This window comes from Carlito syrichta, unplaced genomic scaffold, assembly GCF_000164805.1.
Source record: "Carlito syrichta isolate Samal-C Ts95f unplaced genomic scaffold, Tarsius_syrichta-2.0.1 Scaffold302077, whole genome shotgun sequence".
Classification (NCBI taxonomy): Eukaryota; Metazoa; Chordata; class Mammalia; order Primates; family Tarsiidae; genus Carlito; species Carlito syrichta.
In genome coordinates, this window is record NW_007246173.1 from 123,864 (window position 1) to 146,032 (window position 22,169).

Sequence of the window (22,169 nt, forward strand, 5' to 3'; positions counted from 1 at the left end):
ATATGATTACAAATTGTGATGAGTGCTGTAAGGTTAACTTCAGAGCACACAAAAAACCTAGTGCTGCTTGTATAAACGTAATTCTTTAATAATGATGCTGCACTAATTTTTACAATATAACTAGTTATTTGAGAGTGGGCACACTTCTTTCCTGAGTAGTCCATTTGCTCTATTTAACTATAAATACATCCTGCAAATCAGATATACAGATGAAACAGCTGCTGCTTCATTGTTTTGTCCTGTTACTCATTTTAATGAATAATTTGAACAGACTCCAGAACATGAAATTGAATGTATAAACATGCTTTAAGAATTATGTCATAATGTTAGTGTATTTAAAACTTACTGGTGATATCATTGGCTAAATATAGCAAATTTTAAGAAAGTCAATTATTTGGGCTGCTTTACCCTCTGTAAATACTGTGTCAGTAAAACAGGCAAGGGATTAAAAATTCACCCAAGTATCCATCCATATGCAAGAATGGAGAGCTGGGAAATCCCCCTACCTCCTTCCTTCTGCCATGTGAACTTGAATGAGGGAAGTCAGTCTTTCAGAAGTGCCTGGTTGAAATGTGCCTTCCTTGCCTTTCCAGAAGAGACACAAGCTGAAAAAAGTATTACGAGCTTAGGAGACATACTCTGTCTTCCTGTTGCTGAAGGGTTTTTTCCAAAAGGAAACGATAAAGGGGAAAGAGGAAGATGGATGTCAGCTCCCTCCTCATCCTCCCACCTGCCCTAGTGTTTGCAACAGTGTGAGGACAGAAAAATGCGAGTCCTGTGTTCCTATGTCCCGAGCATTTTGCTTATTAAAATAAATCAGGCCGTGGCTCACACCTGTAATCCCTGCACTTTGGGAGACCAAGGCAGGCAGATATCGCTTCAGTCCAGGAATTCAAGACCGGCCCTGGGCATATAGCAAGACTTCATCTCTACAAATAAATTTAAAAAATTAGCCGGGCATGGAAGCACCTGTAGTCCCAGCTACTCAGGAGGCTGAGGTGGGAGGATCGCTTGATCCCAGGAGGTCGAGCCTGATACGAGCCAGTGAGCCGTAATCATCGTGATCAAGCAACTGCATTCCAACCTGGATGACGATAGACAGACAGACAGACAGACAGGCCCTGACTCTAAATAAACACATAGATTAAAAAAAAGATAGATAGATAGATAAATAAATAAGCCCATAAATTAAAAAAAGATAGGTAGATAAATAAAATAAACCCTCTGAATTCTTCATCTATCCCAATTTAGGCTACTCTGTTTCCTTCAAGCCTGGGCAACAGAATGAGACCCTGACTGTAAATAAATAAATAAATAAATAAATTAATTAATTAATTAATTAAACCCTTTGAATTCCTCGTACAACTCCAATTTAGGCTACTCTGTTTTCTCCGAGAAAAAGCTGATGAGGGTGTTTTGAGTTGCGGAAGATGTACATGTAAGATGTAGTTGTGAATCACTGGAAGCAAACCACTTTCAGAACCTGCCAAAATTCTCATACTAATGTACTTCTATGAAGGGTGTTAAAATGGTAATTAAGTAAACTCTGTTTATTCTCGTGCCTTTGTTCATTTCAGCATTTGGGAGAAATACGGATTCTCTCGTGATTGTATACAGTTCTGAGAAGCAGAATTCCTACTGTTGCAGGAAGAGTTTTATATGTCCGAGTACTTAAGTATGGGAGAAAAATCTAGAATCGCCTTTCTGCCATGTCATTTCGTTTATAAAAATTCCAAGTTACTGTGCTTTCTGGTTGTTCTATAAGTTCAGAGCCACCGGATCCCTGAAGGCCAGAAACTATGTCCAGTCCTTGTATTTCCCTCTCAGGGATCGTTTTCTTCTGTTTTGTCCGGTGTGTGTCAGTTGTATACTCAGGGCAGTCTGTCTTGCAAATGTGTGGCACTGGTCACAGGATGGGGGGGCGGCTGTCACCTGATTGGTTGTTTATGTAAATCAGTTGTAGTGTCTGTCATCTTCAAAGAACTGCATATGTTGGTACTCTAATATGAAGTGTGCAGCTGGCTTAGAGGAGAGTTTTCCATTTCTCATGATAATAAGGTCACAGGCAAAGCCCACACCCCTTTCTAGACAGAAGGCTCATGCAGACACGCCTGCCGCCACCGAACCTGATGTCTCTGTTTCACTTTATGTGTTCCCCGACTTGAAGTACTGTGGAGATGAATCCTTAGATGTCCAGAGTCTTCTTTTATGGAAATGATTTTGTTTTACTTATTCATATCTGGGACGTCTGACAACCAAAAAGTAAAGTGGCCAGACTGTGTCAACCTAGAACTAGGAACTGGTAAATTGTCTTCTAAAATACTGAGAAAGCAAGATGCACCCTAGATGCAATAGAGCGATGTCAGCTTTTCCTTAAAATGCCATGATCAAAAGTCCAGAAGTGCACAAGGAAGTAGTTAACCTACCTAAGTTGATACACAGGTTTTGTGTTTATTGGAAAAGAGGTGTTTAGTAGGAATTCACATTCTTTGCTTGCGTGACTGATCTGTAGAAGTTCAGAGTTACGGGTAACATCTCTGTGCCTTGTGTTTTATTTTATTCTGTTGGGTTTTTGTTTGCCTGCCTTTTTTGAGTTTTTCCTGCCCGCAAACGCTCCACGAGGGGGCAGATAAAAGAGCGGAGCAGAAACGAAATCAATATCAAGACATTGCACCCAGCGCACCTATAATTGTGTCCGGGTCTGCAGCTCCTTCCCAATACCTTGCCGGAAATTTTTTCTATTTAGTTGTATTTCCTATCATGGCATCTAAAATAGGTTTTAGTATACTTGTTTTTATATTTAAAATGAATATTTATACCAGTTTAATTGTAATTTTTTTTTTTTTGAGCCGGAGAGTCGCCCAGGCTGGAGTGCAGTGGCCTGCTGGGCTCAAGCGATCCTTCCGCCTCAACCTTCCAAGTAGCTGGAGCTACAGGCACGCGCTATCACGCCCGGCTAATTTTCTGATTTATTTTTTTGTTTCTTCTTTTATGTTTGTTTTTTTTTGAGTTGGAGTCTCACTCTGTCACCCAGACTGGAGTGCAGTGGCCGCTCCTGGCCACTGCAGCCTCGACCTGCGGGGCTCCGGCGATCCTCCCACCTCAGCCTTCCAAGTAGCCAGAACTACAGGTGCTTGCTACCACGCCCAGCTAATTTTTGATTTATTGTAGAGATGAGATCTCACCAAGTTGGGGTGTGGGCTTTGCCCGGGCTGGTCTCGAACCCCCCCGAGTCAGGCAATCCACTCGCCTGGGCCACCCAAAGTGCTGAGATGACAGGCTGAGCCATTAAGCCGGACCCTGGATAGTTTTTATTCCTGATCTTTCCTTTCAAAGGCTCCTAGAGATTGGCATGCCATATGGGGCTGAGTGGGGCTCCTCCCACCTAGTCTGTGCCTTGTCTTGGAGGCTGGCTGGAGGTGTGTGTTTTCTTATGTTCTTCCTTTGTCTTGTTCTACCAAATAGTTATTGGCCTCAGCCAGCCTAGGGTTATATAATCTTTCAACGAAAATGTCATTGCATTGCCTTTTCATGGTTAATTATTCAACCAAATACAGAGTGGTGCTTTTGTTTTTATTTCTTTTTAAAATCTTAGTCAAATCTTAACTAGAGATATTTTTTTCTCCTCAACTTCCTCTCTATTCTTGGAACACATATTTATCATTGCAAATACCTGTAAGTAGGTCATCTAGTCTTTTAAGTTTTAAAGTATAAACATTGAAATGGCTGAAGAGTATTTTTTCTGAGAATGTCTTCCAGTTACAATGCCTAATAGAAAAGTTTGAAATATAAAGAGATTTTTTTTTTTCTGGAGTAAACTCTTTATCTGTTAGATGTAATAAATCATTCTATACGGTTTGTGGTTGCAGTTATTGGTAAACAAGGTAATAACTTTTCTGTTGAGGATTATGCATATTTGTTTTAGTCATTATTTGCTCAGCACACTATCTGTATACTATACCAAATTGGGCGAGACCTAACAGGACATTCATTGAGTTGTAATTAAATATCTTTCTAGCATGCATCTAGGATGCTATGTTATGCTAGAAAGACAGGAGAAAGTAAATAAATGTCTAGTGTTTTTACAATTACTAAGTGCATTTTCTTCATTGGGTTTCAGAAAGCATTTCATTTCTTTTTTTTTGAGTCGGAGTTTCACTCTGTCACTCAACTAGGCTGGAGTGCAGTGGCACATTCATGGCCACCGCAGCCTCAACCCGCTGGGCTCAGGTGATCCTTCCGCTTCAGCCTTCCAAGTTGCTGGAACCACAGGCACGTGCCACCACGCCTGGCTAATTTTTTTATTTATTGTAGAGGTGAGGTCTTGCCAGGTTGCCCAGGCTGGTCCCAAACCCTTGCAAGGGCTCAGGCAATCCTCTCACCTCAGCCTTCCAAATTGCTGGGATTACAGGCATGAGCCACTGTGGCCGGCCTCAGAAAGCATTTCATGGAGCATTTCTCTCCGTAATTCTAGCATGGTAAGCAAGACCAAGATAAAACTACAATAAGTGAAAAATTCATGAATTAGGATTTTAAACCTGCTTCAGAAAGTTAGAAATGTGGCTTATGAAACCAAAGATGTATTCATCTGTATTTTTAAACTAGCTACTTAAAAGTATGTATGTATATGAATAAAGATTAGATGAGACTATGGAGAAATACATCTTTTAATGGTGGCAGGATTATATATAACTTTTCCCTAATGTTTCAGTTTACTTTGTTGTTGCTAGTATTTTGTTTATTAAAAATGAATTTGTTCAAGAAAATGGCGATATGACTTAGATGATTTTTTTCCAGAGCACACTTTGCTTGAATATCGGACAACCTTCAGAAATAGAGGTTCCACCAGAGCTCTTTAAAAAGTGCAGACATTTGAAGTTTATGACACACAAGTATAGACTAAGCTTGTTGCGACAGGTTTTTCTCTCTTCTTTTTAACAACTGCTAAAGTTTTAAGATTTCTCAGAATTAAAGACAGAGAAAATTTAAACCAACCCTTTCAAAAATTACTATCAAAGGATAATGTCACATCATTTATAGAAACCAAAGAGGCTTTTTCTACACTAATAAAATACTCCTTTGAATTCTTGATAATCTTGGTACAACTGCCCTAGGCAACCCAGGTTGATTTGAACATTAAGGTTTTGAGTTAGAAAACATTTCCTGTGCTGGATATAGAATTATCTCACTTTTCAGGAACAGGACAAGAATTCGAATTGTTGTCTTCAACTTGCCAGACACTCATGTTCCAGTTGGGATGACCTTGATATACCTGTCTATGTTCCACTTGGCTTCCTATCTACATTTCTGTGATGCAGCAGTATTCTGCAGAGTCTTAGGAGTGAGGAAGAAGGAAGAGACCACCGGATTGGAGAGTGGATGTGTTGGATGGAAAAACACAGGCAGGATATCCCTTTCAGAACTTCATGAAGATTAGGTCCTCCCACAAAGAGTTGGGGGTTTGTGGCATTTTGAAGCCCTCCCAATGGGGGGAGAGGTACCATCTTCACCTTTCCTGCTTGCTTTCCTCCATCTCACCCTGCTGCGTTCTAGTTAAATACCAGCAATTGTATATTTAAAGTAAAATACTGAAATGGTGAACTGCGGTGAAACGTGGGTCGTCCCGATGACATCTCTGAAAACCCAAAGCCAACCCGCTGCACGCCACACTCAAAGTTTATATTTAGAAGACAGTGTGGATCCTGTATTTTTAAAACGCCGTAAACATGTTTATGTGATTATTTTTAGCTTCCACAGACTTTAGTGCACTTCCAAGTTGGCAAGTCAGACAGTCGGTTGTCGTCTGTTACCTCAGATGCCAGCACTTTGTGAATGACTGATTGTCTCACAGGGTTTCTGACGTGCCTAAAGCATGTGAGCGTGTCAGTTGCATTATGTCAACTGCACATGGTATATCTGTGTGTATGGGTGATTGTATTACCATGCATGGTGCATTGTTTTTTTCCGTTTAGCTTTTATGAACTGTATGACTTGGGTAACAGTCTAAGATGAGTTGGTCTTGCCAAATGGCTTGTTACTCTTCTGGCAGATGGAGCTAGTCGTTTTCTCTTTCCCCCAAACGTTAAACCATGCATACACAAATCCTTATGGCCGCTGTTATTTTCAGTCCATTGTGTCTGTTTCCTGTTGGCCAAAGGTTAGGAGGCTTGTGTGGTGTGGAGGGAGATGGAATGTTGACAGGAAAAAGCAAGCTGGGCTCAGACTAGGGCCGACGCACCGTAGCATAGGCAAGCTAACACTTAGATTTATAGAAAACACAAGAGGTAAACGGTCAGTAGCTTTCTTGTATGGTGAGATCGTTGTCTACATGTTGCATGAATGAAAAATAATTTTCCCCTAAGCACCAGGTTTTAAGAAAGGGGGATACCCCTACTCCTCATGGGAAGGAGGGAAGAGGGAGTTATCATCACTAGCTCTTGGGCTGAGCCTTCCACGTTGACATCTCAGATCTTGGTTTTGTTATCTGGGGAATAAATTTTGTCTTGGGTTCCACTTTGTACTTCGTTCTTCTCTTTGGATGAGGTTATTCATCCTTACATATTGTACTTAATGTGTTTTATGGTCAGTGACTCGAACATGCATAATGTATCTCTTTGGGACATGTCTTTCTAAAGAAACTTTCCATTGCCACATAGCTTGTACTGGAAGCTTTAGACTGAGTTTTATGTTCAGAAGAAAATGGTATTAAGCATTATTTTGGCTTATTGTATGTAAGTGTAATTATGGAAATTTGAAGTTTGTTTTTGTAACACTTCAGTGCTTTCCCTCTAGTTTTTAATGTGAAAGTCTTATTTTTGAACAGTGATCCAAGTCTTAATATAGCAGTGTTTTACTTTGTTGTAACTTGTGAATGTTCAGCAAGAAACTTAGACAAGAAAAGGGGAATGTTTGGGTATGTTTTTCTGGAAACTCAAAACACTGGTTCTATACCAGAAATCATTACATTGGATTGGATAGCTGAACAAGAAATGGAATTTAGAAATCTAATTCTAACAGTATTTAGAACTCTGTTGGTTGTATGGAAGATACATTTTTCTTGAAAAATTCTAAATTGTTATTGATGTTATTTTTTTTAAATATTGATTTAAGCAGCATATTCTTTCCTTAATAATGATACTGATAACTTATTTGACCTGCATCTGGGGGTAGAGTAAGTTTGTGGAACACAGTAAAATAAAAAAATAGGTTCACATACTTGTTAGGCTCTCAGGCACTACCCCTTACTGTAGCATCGTATGATTTAAATATTCATATTATTAGAACTGCACTCTCTTTAGCCATTGATATTTCCTCTCTCCCTTATGTTGAAGAAATGGCCTTTACAACTGCATTGTCCGTATGATAGCTACTGGCCACATGTGGTGGCTAAGTTTAAATCAGCCAGAAAATCAGTTCCTCAGTGGCACCAGCCACTCTTCAAGTTCTCTATAGTCCCACGTGGCTCGTGTCTCCTGGGAGGGTCAGCCCAGCTGTGTCCATCACCACAGAAAGTTCTGCTGGACAGCACTGCTCCAAAATTGCCATTGGAATTGACGTCTGGAAAGTGTAGTGCCCTTCAATGGAGATGTGATATGAATCTCTTCCTGCATAAGCAACATTTAGGTTCTCCCATTTTGTTCTTCATTTAAACATGTACATTGATACTCTGCTTCAGAGCATTTGTCATTTTGTCCTTCCTCTGTGATGTTCTTCCATCCTCTGAGAGACTGGGGAGTCGTTACACACACACACACACACACACACACACACACACACACACAAAGCAGTGTTGTATAAACATACACACAGAAAGAGAGAGACTGTGTAACTATATTTATACCTAAAAGTACTGACAAATAACGTTCAATAACTAAGGTATATGGACCTTCTCATGATACTGTCTGGAGTTGTAGTTTCCTGATATTAGCATATTGGCGTGGTTTCAGTCTCAAGGTTCGTATTGGCTTGTTCCCTGATTAAGCTGGTTTCACTTTTTGTTCTCTGAGCCTTGAGGGGTTGGGGATTTGATGGAGTTTATGGCTGAGCTCTTACACCAATAAAAAAGCCCACTTTTGGTTTATCAGCCATTATACCTGAAGACCAATTGGTGAAAAACAGACAGCCTCATCAGGGTCCCCAGAAAACATTCATTCATTCAGGTAACAGTTATATCACACATACCTTTTAGCCACCAAGTCCTTGCATGCCATGTCCTATGTTAACTTAAAGAAGACTAAGACAGCTAGACGTGGTGACTCACATCTGTAATCCCACCACTTAGAGAGGCCAAGGCAAGAGGATTGCTTGAGTCCAGGAGTTTGAGACCAGCCTGGGCAGCCTAGTGAGATCTTGCCTCTATAAAATATCAAAAAATTATCTTGGTGTTGTGGCGCATGCCTGTAGCCCCAACTATTAAGGAGGCCGAGGCAGGAGGATCGCCTGAGCCCAGGCGGTCGAGACTGGTAAGCCACGTTCGTGCCACTGCACTCTAGCCAGGGCAACCGAGTAAGACTCCGACTCAAACAAACAAAATAAATGAGGAAGACAGCCTTGGGGAAGGAAAGCAGCTGTATAAAGAATCAGTCGAAATGCAAGAATGCAGCATTATTCACAATTGCAAAAACATAGAACCAACCAAACTAGCCACTGAAAGAGGATTGGATTAAAAAAATGTGGTTCATATTCACAATGGAGTATTACGCAGCCATAAATAAGGACACAATTACAGACTTTGCAGCAACTTGGGTAGATGTAGAATCTATAATACTGAGTGATCTGTCACAGAAACAAAGAACTGAGTGGCACATGTTCTCACTCGTAAGCGTACCTTGAACAATTATAAGAAAGGGATTGGCAGTAGTGGGAAACTGCCAGGGGAGGGGGGAGCACACCTCATCAACAAGGGTACCTGCATAATGAACATTTGTATACCTAATCCTGAATTGTACCCCACACCTTTAAATTTAAAAATAAAAAGAAATGCAAGAGGGTGTCCGGTGACGGAGTTTGTCCAGGGTGCTGTGGACACCCTGAAAGAGTAAGCCTGTCCTGGAACAGGAGATGGGGGAGCCAAAACATGCCGAAAGAAGGATGTTTTCCCTGTCTCTTCACACCAGGTTCCACTCACTCTGAATGGAAAACATGAGTTCCTTGCCACGATCTCTCAGTATTTTGGAAATTTTGCAAACCATGAAAGAAAAAAAGATCTTTAAAATGCCATCCCTAAGCATCGCTTTAATGGCTTGTGAGACTCACAGATGGGTATGTATCACAATTTATTTACTTAGTTTCCAACTGTGACCAACCATCTCTGTTTGCCCAGAGTTGAGGGATTTCCCGGGATGTTGGATTTTCAGAGCTAAAACCCAGACAGTCCTGGGAAAACTGGGATGGTTGGTCGCCCTGCCTTCTGTTGAGATCATTTCAGATGTTCCCTTGGAGAAATAACACTCTATTAAGTGCTTTGGTGTCTGTGTATTTCTATTTTGCATAGTCTCCTGAAGTGAGGTTCCTAGAAGTGGAATTTTTGTTTTTGTTTATTTGTTTTGAGTCAGTCTCACTCTGTCGCCCGGGTTGGAGTGCAGTGGCATGCTCACGGTCACAGCAGCCTTGACTTACTGGGCTCACACGATCCTTCCGCCTCAGCCTTCCAAGTAGCTGGAACTACAGGCACGCACCACCACACCCAGCTGATTTTTCTTGATTTATTGTAGAGATGAGGTCTCGCCAAGTTGCCTAGGTTGGTCTTGAACCCCTGGGTTTAGGCAATCCTCTCGCCTTCGCCTCCCAAAGTGCTGGAGTGACAGCATGAACCACCGCGCCCAGCCACGGATCTCGCCCTTTTTTTACCATCATGTGCAGTAAAGTGTCCGTGAGCTCAGGTCAAGATGTGGGCACAGAAAAACGAGGTAAGGGTCTCATCTTTTGAGATCAGCTTTTGACCTGCCCCTGGCCTAGATGAGAGTCAGTTGGCATTTATATGTTACCTGGTCAGCTGGAGATTTGGAATGGGAGTCACGGCCAAGGAAGAATGCCATGCTGAGCCGTCATGCCCAGGCCCATCATCCTCGCAAGGAGCGCTGTAGGCTTATCTCAGATCCACCCCCAGCTGGTCTCTGCTCTTGGGTCTCCTCTTGGTTAGGGTTAGGGTCAGGAAGCCCAGAGACCCCCAACAATCGGGAATGTGACAAAAGAAATGAAATAGTACTTACAGCCAGGCTCGTTGGCTCAGCCTGTAATCCCAGCGCTTTGGGAGGCCGAGGTGAGTGGATTGCCTGAGCCCGAGGGTTCGAGACCCGCCCGGGCAACTTGGCAAGACCTCATCTCTACAATAAATCAAAAAATTAGCCGGGCGTGGTAGCGTGTGCCTGTAGTTCCAGCTACTCGGAAGGCTGAGGCGGAAGGATCGCCAGAGCCCAGCAGGTCGAGGCTGCGGTGGCCGGGAGCGGCCACTGCACTCCAGTCTGGGTGACAGAGTTAGACTCCAACTCAAAAAATAAAAAAAAACAAAGAAATAGTGCTTACAAGGAAAAGTATACTCCACCTGCCCCACGATGCTTATTGAGAATTAATGCCATGAGATGACCTATTTTCCCGTGGAACTTCAGTCAATAAATTTCCCTGATTGGCGTCCAAGGCAGACCAGCCTTGTTCCGAACTGTTCTCTGCAGTAAGAAGTATTAAAGGGGAGTCCTATTTCAAGGGCTCTCCATGTGTGCCACAGATGTCCTGTGAACCCCTGAAACTGGTGCGATATTACTTAGATGCTTTTTGCTAAGAAAAGATTCTATTGCTTTTGTCAGGTTGTCAGAGCGGTCTGTGGCCCAGAAAAGGTTTAAGAGCCACTTTGTATATATTACATACTAAGGAGTTGTCGTGGCTTTTTTGTTTGTTAGGCTTTATGTAATGCTTATGCCTAGGCTTTGAGGTCAGCATTCATTTAGCACTAATTTCTACAACTAAATTATATGCTCTATGATTGATCACTTAAAATTCCTGCAGATTTTTCCTAGCTCCTGTAGTATTTCTGAGTTAAATCTGATTTTTTTTTTTTTTTTTTGAGTTGGAGTCTCACTCTGTCACCCAGGCTGGAGTGCAGTGGCTCGCTCACGGCCACTGCAGCCTCCACCTGCTGGGACTCACGCGATCCTTCCGCCTCAGCCTTCCAAGGAGCTGGAACTACAGGTGGGCTCCACCACGCCCAGCTAATTTTTTTATTTATTGTAGAGACAAGGTCTCACCAAGTTGCCAGGCTGGTCTCAGACCCCTGGGCTCAGGCAATCCTCTCACCTCCACCTCCCAAAGTGCTGAGATTGCAGGTGTGAGCCTCTGTGCCCGGCTTTTTTTTTTTTTTCTGTTATGAAATTGGTTTATGTCCAGTTAATGTGTTTCTTCCAGGCAATGTATGTAAACTCTGATATTTAAGAAGTTTGTGGGACAGCTGCAAACCTAGATCTGGGCATTGTTCTGCATTATTTTCGGTGTATTCTTTTGTTTATATTACTGAGCTAAAGTTAGCACAGATAGCACAAGGCTAGAAAATGGGGACGATAGTTTGAAAACAGGAAATTTTAGGCTTGTGTGTGTTGGGAACAGATGATCATCGTGATAGAGCCAGTGGAGTGGAAACTTCCAGCAAGCCTGTTTTTTCCTTATTTTGCTCTGTGAGAAAAGATGGTGCTTCCTGGAAAACAACTCAAGTATTTTAAAGCAAATGGTTTTCTTTGGTCCTCGCTTCATAGTTGTTTTTCTTTATTTTATTTAACCTAGTTATAGTATTAGGGACATTTATTATGTTTCATTGGTAAAGTAATTCCCAAACTGCTTATTTTAGATATTTAAATATCTAAATGTATTGCCATTGATTGGCATGGTTTTTAAAGAAAAAACAGTATGAATGTTATAACTACTTGATACTTTAAGGGAAGAAAATAAGGATAAATTTGTTCTGTTTTAAGTGTTTCCAACTTTCCTTGTTTGTTTTTTAACCCCTAAGTTCCAGTCTTTAAAACAAAGTCATTATGCTTTATTTGTCTAAGCTACTTCCTGACTAACACTCCTTCCAGATGGATCCCGGAATTCTATATTTAAAAGAAAAGTTAAATTCATTCACTAATCACAGAGCAATAATAATATGGTATTACCATAAATTTTTTGTTTTGTTTAGTGCACATCATTTCTAGATTTTCCTTAATCAATAGATTTTAAAGAGCATTTGTAAGTATAAACTTTTTAAACATGTAATTTTTAAATTATAAAAGTAATAAACGGGCCAGGAGCAGTGGTTCACAGCTGTAATCCCAGCACTTTGAGATGCTGAGGTGAGAAGATTGCTTGAAGTCAGGAGTTCGAGACCAGACTGGGCAACAAAGCAAGATCTCGTCTCTACAAAAAAAAAACAAAAACAAAAAATTATCCAAGCATGGTGGCACATGCCTGTAATCCCAGCTACTCGGGAGGCTGAGGTGGGAGGCTCACGAGTCCAGGAGGTTGAGGCAGCTGTGATTGTGCCACTGCACTCCAGCCTGGGTGACAGACTGAGACTCTGTTTCAACGAGGAAAAAATAGTAACAAATGGAAGCTTTTTGAAGAAAGAAATAGAAAGTATATAAAATAATAATATGAAACCTGTCTGGCCTATCTTTTCCTGTTCCCAGTCACCAGTTAACAATTTGGTGTCTTTCCAGACCTGTTCTTTAAACATGGTTTGTGTATGATATGTGTGTACAGCCACACAATTATTTAAGATAGATGGAATTATACGTACAATTCTGCAACCTTTTTTCACTTAACAATTACCTTGTGAGCATTTTTCAGATAAAGAGATAGATCTGTCTCACTTTTTGAATGTTTTGCATAGCATTGTTATATAGATGTCCTATAATTTATTTGACCATTACCTTGCTGATGGTATTTAGATGAAAATCTCCCTTATTTTAAAATAGCATTTTCATCTTGTGAAACATGCGTCTTCAACCCTGCCACTTAACAGATTTCTGAGATGATACAGAAAATTTGAATTTCACCAAAAAAGCCACAGCAGCAGTCTTCTTTCCTTGCCTATCAGTTGGAAATACCTTTTAAGAGATTTCAAAATAAAAAAGTTCCACCGCCCTTTTTCTCCCACACTTTCTTGGGAAAATAGAGGGCTAGTAAAATTACAGTGTTGAGGCTTCCTGGGGATGGGCGGTTGGCTCAGGAGTGTGGAAAGTGCTGCTCTTATTCAGCAGATCTGGTCCAGGTGAACCTCCTTAGGGCTCAGCAGCTCACCCCGAGATGCAGTCATCAGAGTTCTTCCTTAATTGCTGTAAGGGAATGGGCTTGTTAATAGGCACCTTCTGTGATGGATGCTGGGTGCTCAGAGGAGCTGGTGCCTTCACCCAGGGGAAGTCGAGGAAAGCTTTAAGGAAGAGGTCTTGAAGGATGAGTAGGAGTTCATTGGGTGAGGGAGATGAGGGGTTTTAGACCAAAAACCAACAAAATGTGAGCCGTGGAGGAGAGGAAGCCCTGTGGGTGTTCTTGGGGCCGTCTGTGGAGTGAGAGATTGGAGCGATGAGGCTCCATTATGGTTTTGAGAAACCTTGTATGCCATCCTCTTAGAAGAGTTTGGACTTTCATCACAGCTCGGGACTTCTGTTTTCATTCCCTGAGGTCTTTTCATTTAAGTTCCCTGAGGGGCAGAAAACTTTAAAAGTATCCCGTCAAGGCTGTGAGTGCTTACAATGGGTGAAGCCCTGTTGCAGATCCCCCCACCCAAAAAAAGAGTTAGCTTTCAAGGAGTTTGATGTCTCATTGGGAAGATAATTCATAAGGATTTGAAAGTTTAGCAGTGTGAAATAACAAACTATCCCCATCTGCCCCGCAGCAATACATGAACCATTGAAGGATACAGACTGTGTTTGAAGGCCTGTGCTTATAATTTGGACGTGGACTATTCCCCCTCCTCTTCCTCAGAAGGAGCCCCTGACCCCGGCCGGTCTCTGAAGGAGATACATATTCCCAGTAACGAGTCACAGGGTGCAGGTCATTGAGCGGAGTTGAAAGCCATGTGATCATCACGTGCAATCAATGTAATGTAACCACAGGCAGAAATCTGATTCAGTGACTTGGTTGCTTATAACACAGTTTGATGTACTGCTCCAAAGTGCAGTTTATTTCTGCACCAACCCAACACCATCGGTGCTCCCTGGGTGGACCCCTTCCTCACCGACCCACCACCATCGGTGCTCCCTGTAAGCGCTAGTAAACTGGTGCCTTTTCCTGCTGGACCTCTGGGTGACTTCTTTGGAATAGGTAAAGAACCCCAGGTGCAAGCCCTCTCAGTTTTGGGGTTACCACGTTATAAGGCAGTTCCAAGGTAGCTTGCCAGTGGGGTGAATATTGTGAACAAAGCCAGGAAGATACAGCATTTATATAAGCAGACAGTGTAAGAAGATAAAGAAAAATTAGACATGAGCTTGAAGGGACCCATGATTTTTTTTAAATTCTATTTTAAAGAGGAGCATAATTCTGTCTATTGATTGGGCCTGTGCTTCTCAATCTTGGTGGCACATTAGAATCCCTTGTTGCATGTTTAAAACTGCCTTTGGGTGTGCACACACTACAACATGGTCTGAGGTGAAGCCTCAGACACCTTTTTTTTTTTTTTTTAAAGCAAAGTTCTCCAGATTTTTTTTTTTTATTATTTTTTGAGTTGAAGTCTCACTCTCTCGCCCAGGCTGGCATGGAGTGACACAATCATGGCTCGCTGCAGTCTCAACCTCCTGGGCTCAAGCGATCCTTCCACCTCAGCCTCCTGGGTAGCTGGGACTACAGGCGTGTGCTACCATGCCTGGCTAATTTTTTTTTTTTTTAACTGTATAGACGAGGTCTCGCCAAGTTGCCTGGGCTGGTCTCAAACCTGCGGGCTCCCAAAGTGCTGGGATTACAGGCTGAGCCATCGAGCCCAGCCTCCAGTGTTTTCCTGAAGCCATTTGTTAGTTGTTATTAAGCAAGTTTTGTGAATGAGTTAATATTATAGCAGATAATGGTTTGAAGCTAATCCAGATGGAAAACTTGTTTCTTCCCACTAAATAATGGGACTCCATCTGTACTTTTTTGCTGGTCTGTGCATGCCCATGCTCCAGGGTGTGTGATAAAGCTGTTTCAGTGCAACAGTTCTGCAGCTTAGCATATCCAGTTTGCTTATGTAGAAACTATTTAAAAGGATGGTACCTTTAAAATAAGCTTTAAAAATACTTCTCATACCTGTAGAGTTTTTAAAACAAACCAATTTGTTTATACACCTCTGTCCTTGCCTGACAATTTTTTTGGGGTCAGCTGGGGACTACAGGTGCCTGCCACTATGTTGTGCTTATTTTTTTTATTTCTATAGAGACAAGTTCTTGCTATGTTGCCTAGGCTGGTCTCAAACTCCTGGCCTCAAGCAACCCTCCTGTTTGGCCTCCCAAAGTGCTGGGATTGCAGACATGAACCACCATACCGGCCTTCAAAAATGTTTGATTGCCTACTTAGTAGATATTGAGCACCTCCTTGGGCCTAGGCCATGGAAAAAGAAAGAAAAAAGGGTAAAGACAGGACTCCTGCCCTCGAGAAATTGAAATATGAGGATGTCAAACACAGGACTGGGAACGAGGTGGAAGTGGAGAGAGCTCAGAGCCAGCTCAAGGATGGCGCCCCAAGAAGGCTGAGCTGAATCCAGAGGGTAGATTATGTGCCAAGGGACAGCATGTGTCAGGGCCAGAGGCAGGACAGACAGAGTTCAGGGGACTGCGAGCATTTCTAATATGGTTGGAAGGCAGAGAGGCAAGAAGTGAGGCTGAAGAAATCGAGAGATGAGGAGTACATTGATTGGAGGAATTGGAAACCTCACGTGTGCAGCCCAAAAGTTTGGGTTTTTGTTTTTGTTTTTTTTTTAGTCAGAGTCTCACTCTCGCCCAGACTGGAGTGCAGTGTCACACTCATGGCCACTGCAGCCTCGACCTGTTGGGCTCAGGTGATCCTTCCATCTCAGCCTTCAAAGTAGCTGGAACCACACCCAGCTAATTTTCTGATTAATTGTAGAGACGAGGTCTTGCTGTGTTGCTCAGACTGGTCTCGAACCCCTGAACTCAGGCAATCCTCTCACCTCTGCCTCCCAAAGTGCTGGAGTTACAGGCGTGAGCCACCGCACCCAGCCCGAGTTTGGGTTTTATTCTGTAGGTGCAGTAGGAACACACTGAGTACAGGGCATGGCTGTCAGAGTGTGATACTTTCAAACTACTCCAGGATGCAGGCTCGCCCGTGAAGTGAAGTGCATGTTAATGACATCATTTATGCAGCGTAAAATTGGAGTGATTATTGCCTATAAAAAATGACCACGAAATAAGTCCTTACATAGTTGTTCTTCTTGCTTACCTGTTCATCACGGAAGTCTAATTGTTAAAATGATCTTTTTTCACATGGGTTCTGTGTAAAATTGCTGTGAGTGTTTGGTTTTGAAGGTTTCTAGAAAACTTGCCCTTCTTGTCTGCGGGATTGGCAAGGCAAGTGCACAGCTTTCTCTGGAGCTACCAAGGCAGCGAGGATAAAAATAGGACAAACTTTAAGAATCCCAGATATTTTCAGATAACAAAGACTGATTTATGTGGGCCCGTTTTGTGCCCTGACAAAACATAGAGGAGCTTTTGTGCTGTGATTAGCAAGGGTGCTGATGTCAGTTCTCTTGTCGAGCATCAAGCTTTATTCTGTGGCTAAATTGTGCTTTGTCCTGTAATCCAGAGAACCTTTGTATCTGCCTTATTAAAGTGTGTAGTTTATGTAATTGCTTTTGTTTTCCCGTTTAATCTGTGCCAGATTCAATGAGGGTGACTCATTTTTGTGACTGAGACAAACATTCACATTTGGACTATGTGAAAAATAAATAAATAAGTGGCAGGTGCTGTTTGGCTGAATTCTGTGTTTCATTGCAAAGCCTGTTTCCTGCCGTAAGGCTTTGCGTCCTGTGTCATGTCTCCCCAGGCTCTGTAATCGCCGGCACAGTAGATCTGGGCACCTCAGCTCATTGCTACTTGTCTCTGGTTTCTTTCTTTTCTTTTCTAAGGGCCTTTTGGATTTTAACAATGTGATTTCAACAGGGAGGCCAAGGAATGGAGGGTGGGGGGAGCCACAGTCAACCAGAGGACGCATAAGGACATTTTCTGTTCTTTTCTGTTTTTGTCATTTTCCCAAAGTATTTCATGCATGTGTTTGAGTGAAGTGATCTTGGTTATGTTTATCTTCTGTCTATGTTCAGGATTAGAGCTCTTTTTCTCAAGTGGAAGAGGTTTCTCTTCATCATGACCTATAGATCAAATCCCAATATTCTCAAAAATGTTACAACTATATTCCCTTAGGGGAATTCTACTTATTTATTGCACACATATTTCTATGTGCCAAGTGCCACGCTATGCATTGGGTGTGTCATGGCAAATAAAGCCGACATGGCCACTGTCTTCTTGGACTTTTCAGTCTGCATAGGGCGTTAGATGCCAAACAAATAAATACAAAGAAAACTGAATTGCAAAGTTGTACAAATGACTACGTGCAGAAGTAATAGGGTCTCTAAAACTGTGCTGGGGTAGCTGGGTGGAGAATGGTCAGGGAAGGGAAGGCCTGAAGAGTGGAGTTGTCAAGCAAAGACTGGGGAAAAGAACGTAATGGACTTAGTAATCAGCCTGTGCAAAAAACCTGAGGTAGAAAAGAGTTTAACCTCCTAGAAACCATATTATTGGAAGGGTGAAGTGACAATTGACAAACCTAAGAGAAAAACAGACAGAGAGTTGTATTTAAAAGATTACGGATGAACTATACAAGCACAACAGGATGGCACTATTTCGTATACAGCCCAACAGCCTCCGAGAAACTGAAGTGCAATAGAGAATTGATGCCTATAATACTTAGCCTGAACCATCGAGGGAATGGATGTATTATGTTCAATGAATTATGCAGTAAGGCATTTTAGAAAGATTTCCATGCAAGACATTAGAGTTTTAAAAAGTCATTTCTGTATTTAAAGGTGGAATCTTCTGGAGAAATCACTTACTAAACGATAGGATCCCTTGATGGCCTTGGATAAATGGCATTCTATATTTACTTTATTTATTTGTTTTTTAGTCAGGTTCTCATTTTGTTGCCCAGACTAGAGTGCAGTGGCACGATCATGGCTCACTACAGCCTCGACCTCCTGGGTCCAAGCGATCTTCTCACCCCCATCTCTGAGCAGCTGGACTACAGACGCCACAGGCGCATGCCACTCTGCCCTGCTAATTTGTTTCTTTTTTATAGAGACAGAGTCTCACTGTGTTACCCAGACTGGTCTCAAATTCCTGGTCTCAAATGATCCTCCCACCTTGGCCTCCCAAAATGCTGAAATTACAGATGTGAGCCACTACACCCAACCTGTATTCTTTTCCTTTTATTTCCCCATCACTTTTCAAGCTTACCACTTGATAGGGAAGTATTCATAGAGGCGCAATTTTATTAAGAGATGATGCTTATTTATTTTGAAGTAAGTAGATATGTACTAAGTGAATATATTTTTATAATCCAGAGCCAGTGCTTTTATCGTGCGACTCCAACACTTTGACTTTTCAATATTCTCCCAAACATCTATAGGTCTCTACCTTACCGTCTCCTTCTGGACACCAATTATTTATTTTTTTAACTGCAGTCAATTGAGAAATTAACTTAAAACATTGAAGATATTACAGAATTGCATACTCTTTCTAGGGCTTTGTGATTTCTCTAGTAATCTTCTTGTTAAAAGATTGTATAGGCTGGGCTCAGTGGCTCAGCCTGTAATCCCAGCACTTTGGGAGGCCAAGGGGAGTGGATTGCCTGAGCCTGCGGGTTTGAGACCAGCCTGGGCAACTCGGCGAGACCTCGTCTCTATAATAAATCAAAAATTAGCCAGGCATGGTAGCACATGCCTGTAGTTCCGGCTACTTGGAAGGCTGAGGCAGTTGGAGCCCAGCAGGTCGACACTGGGGTGGCAGTGAGCGTGCCACTGCATTCCAGCCTGGGTGATAGAATGAGACTCCAACTCAAAAAAACAAACAAAAAAAGATTGCACAGTTTTTTTCCATAAAGAAAGACCTGTCTACTTAGTGGTAGTTCTACTGATATTTTGCCAGGGTAGTTGTACCCTCAAGTATTTTCAATATTTCTTCACAATTGGTTAAGTTCCTTGAAGGTCAGAGTCATGAATCCTGAACTTGTCTTTCTTCCCACAGGGAGCACAGTATTTATAATATAATCAATCACCCATTGACTGATTAACTCATTGATCTTTCTCAGGGTATCTAAATATTCTTGCATGGATATAATTTAAAATATTAAGCCTAAAGTTACCACCCAAATTAATTCAGTTATTATTCAGTACAGTTGTCCAAATTTTTAAAGATTTAATGGGCTGGTTTATGGATCCCTGAAACCTCGTAGTTTTCATTTTCTCTGTCTTTGCCTCAAACCGTCGTCATGGCTTCCTAGCCCCTCCATCAGAGTACTGCTTCTCAAAATCAACTCATGTCAGAATTTATTACAAAATTTGGTGAAGATGGAGACAAAGGCTAAACATCCATACATCCATTGGAGAAGTATGGGTGTGTTTTAGTGATTCAATTCACATGTATTTTTCAAAGCTAAGTGAAGTTACTTTTAGTGGGCACTGCCATCCTTTTTGTTATGTATGCCAAATTTTATAAAATATAAAAAAACACAGAGACCTTATCATGTCATACTATATTGCTTTTGGAGATTTTAAATTTAGTTGCTGTTTGGTTTGGTTTGGTTTTTGAGTTGGAGTCTCACTCTGTCACCCAGGCTGGAGTACAGTGGCACACTCAAGGCCATCACAGCCTCAACTTTCAGGACTCAGATGTTCCTTCCGCCTCAGCCTTCCAAGTAGCTGGAACCACAGGTGTATGCCACTATGCCCAGCTAATTTTTTTATTTATTGTAGTGATGAGGTCCCACCATATTGCCCAGGCTGGTCTTGAACCCCTGCACTCAGGTAATCCTCTCGCCTCGGCCTCCCAAAGCACTGGTATTGCAGGCATGAGCTACCATGCCCAGCTGCTATTTTCTTATAAACAGACTGATATATATGTTAATGAAGACACAGAAGTCATGTGCTGGGAAAACAGTACTGACTATGTGAGCATTCATGGTCTGATTAGACGGTTTGGAGGGCCCCAAGCTTGCATATCATAATGAAGAAAATTTCTGAAAGCACCATAAGTGTAAAGCTGACACTATCCCAAGTTGTCACTGGAATAGAGACATGCTATGGCTGGCTACACATTTCCAAAAGTAAAGGATTGATATGCTATGACTGTTAGTGCTCAGTCATGGTCTCCAAGTGAGCAGAAATGTATAGTGACCAGTAAGAATGTTTTCTTCCATCGGGGTTCATGAAATGTCTTGTTTCTCAGTCCTTCCACTTCCTGGGGTGTCCTCTTGAGGCGCTCTTACGTCAAGTGTTCATTCAGTTGGGCGCATAGAATGTCTCTTGGTAGATGACTGAGGCTTGCTATGATGGGCTCTTTTCCATCGAGCTGACCACCCCGAGGAAGGAATTCAAAGAGGAGTAAGACTAACGTTGGTTTCCAGGCATAGATGTTGGAGTAAAGCCTGGTGGAAAAGACTGTCATTTGGCTCTGCTTTTGTTATTTGATGGGGATAAATTTTAGGATGAGAGGAAAAGAATTTTAGACTTTTCTAGGCATAGTATTAAACTCAAAATTGACTAGAACTTGTGGAGGGAGTATGTGGTGGATACAGGTCCAGATTGCCAATGTGAGTGTGTTAGGAAGAGAAGGCAAAAGACTGCGACAAGCGATATCCTGTGGTCAAGACTATAGATCGTCTTCGGGTAGTCTTTGAACAACAGGCCGTCTGGCCACAAGGAGGACAGCCCATTCCTTGCTTCCAGAGGAGAAACCAGGAAAGCTTCTGAACTCTTTTCTCCTTCCTACTCCTTGTCCCAACCCTATAAAAAAGAGAAACCTATAGTTTAAAATCTATAGAAGTCTTATGAAGAAGCATCTTTACGTGTATTTTTTTTTTACAGCATGATATTAAGGCATGAAAAACCATTGCTTTCTTAAGAAGTGTGGTAAAATATATATAACGTGAAATTTACCATTGAAGCTGTCTTTAAGTATGTACAGTTCAGTGACATTAAATACCAGCAGTGCCCAAAAAAAGTATATACATGTTTTAAGAAATGTACATTATAATCAGAAGTGCCTGGATGCTGATGGTAACCACTTTGAGCACCTCTTGTAATTGCAGAAGTGAAATATGTCTACTTATATTCATCTTTTGCTATTAGTATACATTGAGTATTACAATTTTAATAAGTTTTTTCCTTTCTTAAAATGTCACTGGACTGTACTTTTTTTGGCACTCTCTGTATATTCAGTAACCGCCATCCATCTCCTGAACTTTTTAACCTTTTTTCCATCTGAAACCCTATGCCTTTTAACAATGGCTCCCCCCAGCCTCTGGAAGCCACCATTCTGCTTTTTGTCTCCTTGAACTTAACTGGTCTCAGTCCCTCATATAAGCAAAAGCATACATTATTTGGCCTTTTGTGACTGACTTTTTTCACTTCGTGTAATGTCCAGCTACATGCTTTGGCCTGTGGGTGTCCAGTTTTCTGAGCACCATTTGTTATTTTTTCTGTTTTGATTTTTTGAGTTGGAGTCTCATTTTGTCACCCAGGCTGAAGTGCAGTGGCACGCTCACAGCCACCGCAGCCTCGACTTGTTGGACTCAGGTGATCCTTCTGCCTCAGCCTTCCAAGTAGCTGGAACTATAGGCATGTGCCACCATGCCCGGCTAATTTTTTAAATTTATGATACAGGTTTCCCCAAGTTGCCCAGGCTGGTCTCAAACCTGTGGGCTCAGGTGATCCTCTCAAGCTGGCCTCCCAAAGTGCTGGGATTATAGGCGTGAGCCACCGCGCCTGGCTCTGAGCACCATTGGTTGAAACCATTACTTTTTTGTATGTAATGAAAAAACAAACCTTCCTGATTTTTTGACTTAATATTATATAGTAGAAGAGGTGATAGAAGAATTAACTACCTATACATTGCTAAGTTAGTGGGGGCATTAGTAAACTTTGCTTTTCAGAGTGGCAGGTGACC

At 41.8% G+C, this 22,169-nt stretch overlaps 1 protein-coding gene across 2 annotated transcripts in view; it reads left to right on the plus strand.

Annotated features, from left to right (window-relative positions):
- The window catches only part of GAB1 (GRB2 associated binding protein 1), a 101,685-nt gene that overhangs the window by 18,526 nt on the left and 60,990 nt on the right, over nucleotides 1-22,169 (plus strand). The window lies entirely within an intron of this gene.